Here is an 8,557-nt window from a genome sequence, read left to right on the forward strand (position 1 = left end):
CCTCGGGTGGGTGGGTCGGTCGGCGGCCCAACTCTGGCCCAGGGTAACCCAGCGGCCCCAGGGGTCCACTTCCCTGTGTGAGCCTTTAAACCCCTGACAGAGGCCACGGCCCCTGCCCCATGGAGGGGCTTGCTGGCAGGAGTGCTGGCTCTGGAGGGACTGCGGCCTTCTCCGCAGCCCTCCTCCTCACCTACATAGGTGGACAACGCCTCTTGGAGGGGAACAGAACAAATTGTGAGGGGGAGGCGAGAAGACGCGAGGCAAGGAGGGGTGGTTCTGAGAAAAAGAAAATATTTATTAAATAAAACAACTTTCTGTGCCCTTCTTTAGACTATGCTAGTTGTATGCGTATAAGAGACCCACAAGCAAACAAAGATGCCACTGGTGGTTGGGGGGAGGGCAAGGATCCCAACTTGTCTTTTTTGTATTTTTTATTTTGTATTATTGAAAACCTTGGAGATCTAACAAATATACCAAATTCTATATTTTGTAAACTATATTAGAAAACAGCTGTGCACAGCGTTTGTACTGTACGTGTGTCAGCGTATGTACTGGTGTAGATGTGTGTGTGTTTATGCCGTGGAACTGGTCACATGCAGGATGCCTCTTGCCCTCGCTTCACTTCAGATTAGGCAGTTTTGGGTTTTCCCAGGTCCAACCAGAGCAGTGAGCGTGTCCTTTTGGGGTGCCCTACAGTCAGATTAAATGGGAAGGTGCATGTGTACATTACCCCATCTCTCTAACACATCACTTCCCCTAAGTAAAATGCAAATGGATAATAAAACAAAAACTGCCTTCCCATCTCAGGCTCAGGTGGAACCAAGGGAAGCAGCCTCAGCCTGCAACAGACAGCACGGCCCCTGTCCCCTCTTCTCCCTGAGATGCCAACCATTTGCTGCCTGCAGAGAGGCAGCTGTGAGTGCTCAGGGATGGCCGCAGGTGCTCAGCTGGTGGGGTGGGGGGGGGGGGCAGTGGTGGTGGGAAGCCTTACCTGCCTACCTTTCTCAGTTGGCTACCGTGCAGGTGGCTCGCCCAGAGATAGTGCCTCAGACTTGGGGGTAATGTGCAGCCCTCAGGTTCAGGGAGGGTGGTGGCTTTGCTCTTCATCTGCAGACCAGAGAAAAGGATAGAGCCTTCAGCGTCCAAAGGGCAAAGCTAGCAGAAATTTTGTTTTGTCTGGTTTTTGGTTTTTTGGGAGGTGGAAGTGAAATATATTGGAAAAAATTATATTTGTTATATCCTCTGAGGGTATAAAATGGAAACGGGCTTAAAACTGAAAAATGATATATTATCATAGGGATATATTCAAACAGAATCCTTGGGTCCTGTGCCCACATCTTTTTGTTGCTTCTCAGGGCAGAATTATTCTCACCTCTAACACGAGCTTGAAGGAGGTAGGGCGGCAGCTATATGCCAACTGCAAAATGTTATTTTGATCCCCATCTGCACCACCTCTCACTGGACACTAGCACCGGCCTCCCCTTTTTTCTTCAGTATATGTGCTGCCGAAGCGAGCTCCCCTTTCCACACACCATCTCTCACCCCAATTTGAACACAGCTCTGAGAAGCAAAGTTTACGGACCTAAAAGTGCCAGCTCAAGTCTGTCCACGCTTCTGCTGCTCTGTCCTTTGAGTTCTGCATTGCCCCTCTTGCATCTGTTGGGGGGACTGGCTTTCTCCATGGTGGCATTCTCAAGTCCCCGGCCCCTCCATAGCACCCACCAGTGGTGCTAGGTTTTAATTTTGCTTCCAACCTGAGTAACGTGTGCGTGCTGAGTTCCTCCGGTGGTTCCCCCCATTGGTTACGGTCTCCTTGGCCTCTCGGGGGCCCATCCCTCCTATCCCAGCAGTGACTGGCAACACCATGCAGTGCTAGCTCTTCATTCCCTCCAAGGGTGTGCACTCTTTTTATTCCTGCTCTTGCAAAAACAGATAGGATTATGATTTCCCATGGAAATTGAAAAGTCTATTTAAATAATTTAACTATTAAACACTTTCACTGGTAATGTGTCCTGGTCTGATTTGTGGCTTGGGCCAAGGGCCTGGTTCCAGTCTGAAGAACAGTGCCCTCGGCTCTTGCTGGGGCACTGGGCAGGGAGCCCCAGAGGGCAGAGACCTACCTTGAGTGGGGAACAGCACGCTGCTACGGGGAGAATGTCGGCGAAGGCCTGCAGTCATTGTGGCAGTCAGGTGAGACAGCATTGGTGACCTTGGCGAGAGTTAGTTCACTGGGCTGAGGAGCAGGTTCCAGAGTGCAGCGGGCTGAGGAATGAGGAGGTGAGAGACACCAGGAGTGAAGGGACAAGGGATTTAGGATGGGACCAGAAAAGATGCAGGGTTGAGGGGAAGAGGTTTTAAAACAAGTGAGCCCAACTCATTTCTATGCTAAGGGAAAGAAAGTTGAAAATACAAGAACACAGATCATTGAAAGGACCCAAGTAGCAGGGAGGACAGGGAGATGCAGGCTGAAAGTGTACTGATTGGACTTGGGCAGCTAATAACCGTGGCTACCATTTACTGGACACTATGTGCCAGACACAAGGATAAGCATCACACAAACTTCATCTCATTTAATCCTCCTGGCCACCACATTTCACTGATGAAGAGATACAGAGAGGTTGAGTTACTTGCCTAAACTCCTACAACTGGTAATTAAGAGAGAAGAGATTCAGAGCAGGCCTGTCTGCTAAGCTCATACAGGTAGCTTCATGCATGCCCCAGGACTCCTCTTACCTCTAGAGGAAAGGAAAGGTGGCAGAAAGGCAGTTCCTGTCGGCCGCACCCATCAAATGCAGGGCTATATTTGGGCTCAGGAAATAAAACCAGAGAGATCTGGTCAAGTGAAAATGAAGGAGCCAGTGAAAAAGACTTCACTGGGTTTATTTCAACAATGGCCACATGGAGACATAGCCATGGCAGTCCTGGTCATAGGCAGGTCCCCTGCTCCAAAGAATTGAATAGCATTAGCAATCCCACTGTCCATGGTAAAGGATGCAATGGTATAGAGCTCATGTTTAACTCTGAGAACTTTTCAGGCTAGGGTACATCAATTAGAAAAGGAAACCAAATGAAAAGGCCAAGCTTTAGGCTGACTGGACTAAGTGAGGGCAAGTCCTCAGGCAGGTCCATGGCACCGGATGCGCATGCATGCACACCCAACACACAGGACAGCAAAGGAATGCAACTCATAACCTTCATAAGCCCTTCCCATTCCCATCTCCATTGAACTAATTCCAGAGAACGTATCTGCTTCTCCCTTATAGATTTATACTTTTGTGCAAAAGCATATCCAAACCTAGAATGTTAATTAGCAAAACTTATTAGTAAAGACACATGTGTGATGAGTTTTGAACACCGCTTTAACATCCGTTGACAGTGTGCCCGCAGAAGGCAGTATATTATGGGGGCCTGGCAGGCTCAGTCGGTTAAACATCCAACTTCAGCCCAGGTCATGATCTCACAGTTCCGGAATTCCAGCCCTGCATCAGGCTGTCTGCACTCAACAGAGTCCGCTTCAGATCCTCTGTCCTCCTCTCTCTCTCTGCCCCTTCCCCCTCCCCCCCCAACTTGTTCTCTGTGAAAATAAATAACCTTAAAAAAAAAAATCCACTGACAGCAAAGACCATTAAAACCAAGACCAGACTTCAGCCAACATGCTGATGATCTGATTTGGGGGTGGGGGTGGGGGAGGGAGATTAGCAATGTTTATGGGAAGGCACAGTGAAGCTTGGTGCACTGAGGGAGCTGAAGCTACATATTCACCAGATAGTCCTGTTACTTTAAGACTTTCAAAAACACAAATACATTTACAGAACTTTTCCAAAAGCAGATTATCACCTGAGTGTCATACAGTTAAATGATGCCCAGAGCTATAGTTTTTACATGATAAAATGTGCCTATTTTCCATAATGTTGCAAGCTGGCCATGAGTTGCTAATTAGCAGAAAGCGAGCCTCCAGAGCTTGGGAAAGATGCTGAATCCGTATCATTTCAGGACAGGAAAGCATTCTTGGGCGCTGGGATGCACAATGCTCAGAAGTAGCGCTGAGCAGATTCTCACTACCAACTGAACAACAGAGCAGCAGTGGCAGGGACACACACTATGAAAACTCCCCACTTTTGAATTTGTCTAAATCAATGATGTACAGGTTGTCTCTAGAAGGAAGGGACTGGAAGTCTAGGCCATGCTGGCCATGGCAAGTATCACCTAGCAGAGGGGTCAGGAGGAGAGCTGGAGGGCTTGTGTTTTCTATGGAGGAGGTACAGAGAGGGCACGGCAGACCAAAGAATACCATGCCCTCCACACCCTGCCTTTGGATGAACTTAATCCAAAGTGTATAAAGAGCTTTCCTATACATTTTCTCACTTGTGCTTCCTCCCTGGCCCAGGAGGCAGTGGGAGAAAGACCTGGTGCATGTCCTGAGGCTGCTCTGATCCTCAAGGATAAAAGCTGTGGCACTTCTGTGCCCACAGGCACTTCTGTCCAGTGCACTGATCTGGCTGGGTCCTGATGATCTTGCAGGGATACAGGGCTTGCCACTTCTCAAGGTTGGCAGCAGGTGAAATGAGGTCCGCTTACTATAAGTACTATAGCTTTTCTTGGCCACTCAGATTTTCACAAAAGCCCTTTAGTGTTTTTTTGTTTTTTTTTTTTTTTTTCCTGTCTTGGAACAAAAAATATAGTATTTGCTGTCCTCTTCTTGCCTATCTTTCCTTCCCACCTGCAGGGTCATTGCTTCTCAAGACAGACACCAGAACAAAGCCAAGTCAGGCCACTGGAACGGCTGACCTCCAAGGTTCCTTTCTCCTCTAGAATTCTCAGATTCTAAATATTTGTGAGACCCTGTCCAATACTCATGTGCCAGACCACAAATATGACACAAACATAAACACAATCAAGTTAGGATTTGAAGATTTTAAAGCCAAAGGCAGACAAATAGATGAAAGCATCCCATCAAGGGGGATCTTTGGGAAGACCACCTTCAAACCAAAGTTGCAACAGCCTCTGCTCTGTCCTCCTTAAGACACCACGCCAGCAGAAGTAGCAGCAGCCATACGCATCGGCAGTGTGGCCAGAGTCCTTTCCTACCAAGGGCCCTGATCCATACAGTGCTGAGGGCCAGGTGATCAGTCTCGGTTCACAGACCCAGCAGAAGGTCCAGAAGATGGGATGAAGGTGAAACACAAGAAGGAAGAGGATTGTCTAGGGCTGAGGGTAAAGTAGGCACCCTGTCCCAACTAGCTTGCTAGCTTTAAACCTCACCCACGCATCTGTTTCTAGTGAACAGAACTGAGCCACCCCCTCACTTGGTGAGCGCATATTCATCCCCAAGGTCCCTTGCCTACTGCTGGTCTATTAGGACTGTGAATTAAAGAATTCTCATTGGAATCCATTAGGGGCCTCATCACTTTTTCTCCCCCTCAGCCAATTTCTAATTTAGACCTGCCTGGAATCTCTGGTTTGTCAGCATCTTTATTTTCCAATTTTGCAAAATTTGCTTCTGTGCTTTGACTTTGTCAGTTAGCTAGAGTGGCACTTCCTGGTTCATGTGGGATTTTTTTGGGGGGGTGGGGAGCAGAGGACGGCATTTTTTATCAGACTAATCCTTTAAGACCCATGTTGCATTTGCACTTTTTAAGAGTGCCCTGAGCATCACATCCCCAGCACCTATATGCTATTTCTTTATTATGGTTTAGAGGCTGCTGGCTGCATCCTGCCACCCCTTGCTTCCCATCAATGCACAGACCTCACGCACATGCACACTCATGGAGGCCCCTACAAAGTGGTGGGCACAAGGGTGGCCACCATTCAAGAGTACCCACTAGATCAGAGCATTCAAAGCAAACAATGATGGGGCCACAGTGCTAGGGCCACATTGGACAACATGACGTTCCCAGAGGCACCTTCCCCTTTTGACAGCACTCCAGTACCTGGGAGACTGTGGGGTCCTGGAAAGCACAGTCTACCATTTCCAGACTGTGTGACAACAAACAACTGATCCTAGTCACTTAGCTCAGATGGATATTGTTAGGTTCACATAACCTTCTATACCAAAAGCACCTGATGTACAGCAGCACTTGGCAAGCATGTGTCTCCATTCCCTTCTCCTGTCCTTGAATGCATCCCTACTGCCCTGCCCAGAGATCTGCACACAAGAGCTTGCCAGGGCAGGCAACATGGCTGCTAGACATTTCAACAGGATCCTCTCTTAGCTGCCAATCTCTGAAAAACTTTGTACAATGACTTATATTTAGGGGCATTTGCAACATAAAAGACTTATTACCTTGAAAGTAATAGCAACACCAACAAGACGGACCACAAGAAGACATACCGTGCTGTCCTAGCACTCAATGTGCCAGGTGCTGTTCTAAGTACTCTCTATATATGGACTCATTTAATACAGCAACACTTTGCCCAAGGTACTATTACCCCCATTTTACAGACGAGGAAATGGAGGCAGAGAGGTTATGTGACTTGCTGAGGTCACAATGCCAGTAGAAGAGAGCCAGAGAATCTGAGTCCAAGTTCATAATCACTATTCAATATTGTAAATAGTTATGTTCTATTTTTTTTGTTTAGTGTTTTCAGATATAAGAATCAATTAAAGCAGAATTTCCATAAAATTACTTTATATCAGAGAACCAATTCTGTCTTTCAATTAGAAAAAGTAAATGTTTGTAACAAATGAATCACCAGTGAAGCTTTAACATTCTATGTTAAGAATCATTAGACTTAATACAAAGATCAGACTGTATAGCTCTTGCCCTAAAACCTAAGGCTCATTTAAGTTTCACCATACCCCTTGCATCCACATGTCCCCATGTCACTGTTCTACATATAGGAATTTCAGGAAACCATTTTGCTCAGTCTTGGATAGCCATATTGCAGAAGTTAGCACTGACCAATCCCTTTTATTAAAAAGGTAATGCAGAGGGGTGCCTGGCTGGCTCAGTCCATAGAGCATGTGACTCTTGATCTCAAGGCCATGAGTTCGAGCCCCATGTTGGGTATAGAGATTACTTATATAAAACTTTTAAAATGTAGATTACTTGGATATACATTCCAACATATATTCCTTATGTATTTCAACATATTTCCATGTTGTCTAGCTTAATATTACATGGTGCTAAGAGCATGCATGAGTTCTGAGTAAGACTGATCTGGACTGAAATCTTGGTGCCACCAAGATTGGTGGCAAGATTGACTGAGGTTAAGTGACTTAACCTCTTTAGGCCTCGGGTACTCCGTCTATAAAAAGAAAGCTTACAGAAAGGCTTTCTGTAAGGATGACATCCTTATTGTACACAGTACTGTTTCCCTCCATGTCAGCTTTGTCTGTTCTCACTGCTGCTAGAACAGTAAAGGCCCAGTGGTTGTCAGTAACATACAAGGAGTATTCTGAGATTCTGTGGCACAGAAAAATGAACACCAACTTTTGAATCACTTAAGCCTGAATCTCAGGTTTGAATGTAAGTCTGTTTCCTCAAGCAAATATGAGATAGTGCCTCCCATCCCCCAGGCTGCCCTAAGGATTAACCATGTAGGAGGATCTAGCCCTGGCCCACAAAAGGTGCTAAGAATTCTTATCATTAGTCCCCGGCACTGGAAGAATTCCAAGTAGAAGGCCAAATATTGTTGGCAAGGTCATGGAGAGCCGAAGCCTCACAGAAAAGCACTGGCACTAAGGAGGCAAACAATGAAGGCAGAGCTGCAGAGGGCCGCCAGGACCAAATGGGAAACAAAAGTTTGGAGTCCTGTTTCCTACTCTCAGGTGGAGCCTGAATATGCTTCCGTTCAGTGACACTTGCACTGCTGTGCTGTGGGATGCAGGGAAAAGGGGCAAATATGAACTGTGGGTGAGGTGGGGCTGAAAATACTGTTTGTTACCAAGGAAATAGCAGGAACAATTCATAAGGCTACGGTATGGATTTCAGGAACTCTTTAGAATTAAGCCTGTTCTCTCCTGGAGTTTCCTACAGCCTCCAATTGTGCTAAGACTACTTATTATATACGGGCACTGCCAATGCAAAAGAAAACATGTACACACATGTCAACTGCACTCCCTGTTCACAAGCAAGGAGGATACAAGCCACGTGGCTTCCAACCACTGAGTGCATTCAACAGTATGTTCAACACTGTGACTTCATCTTGTGAAATTGAGTAACTCAGAAAACTTGGCCACTCAAAGAAGATGTTACAAGAGTGGCAGCCACAGACACTGCTTCTCTTTGAAAAGTTCACCGCTCAGAAATATGAGCTGAAATATGCTAAAATAAGCCAGCATTCAACAGCAGTCTCAGAACATTGATGAAGATGATCAGACATTTCTAACCCTAACCGATAAGAATAGAAGAGGTAAATTCTCAGCCAACACAGCCTTTACACACAAGCTGGTTCATAACCCTTGGAGTTGAAGGTGCTTAACTTTTAAGTAGCATATTACTAAAGCCAATCAAAATAAAAAAATCAGGTTGATTTTACTACAGCATTTCCTTAGAGATGATAAAGTAGGAAAATACAAAGAAGGCTTGACCACAGACAAAGATGGCAGCCCTGA

The 8,557-nt window shown here is 46.2% G+C and overlaps 1 long non-coding RNA gene across 1 annotated transcript; it reads right to left on the reverse strand.

Moving 5' to 3' along the window:
- Positions 1-269: 269 nt before the first annotated feature.
- LOC147577414 (uncharacterized) lies at positions 270-4,131 on the reverse strand. Its single transcript, XR_015240251.1, has 2 exons — positions 2,121-4,131; positions 270-1,914 (listed from the first exon to the last, which is right to left on the reverse strand). It is a non-coding gene; the product is annotated as an uncharacterized LOC147577414 (long non-coding RNA).
- Between the last annotated feature and the right edge of the window lie 4,426 nt (positions 4,132-8,557).

This window comes from Puma concolor, chromosome C2, assembly GCF_028749965.1.
Source record: "Puma concolor isolate L17-30 chromosome C2, mPumCon1.1.hap2, whole genome shotgun sequence".
In the NCBI taxonomy this organism is placed as follows: Eukaryota; Metazoa; Chordata; class Mammalia; order Carnivora; family Felidae; genus Puma; species Puma concolor.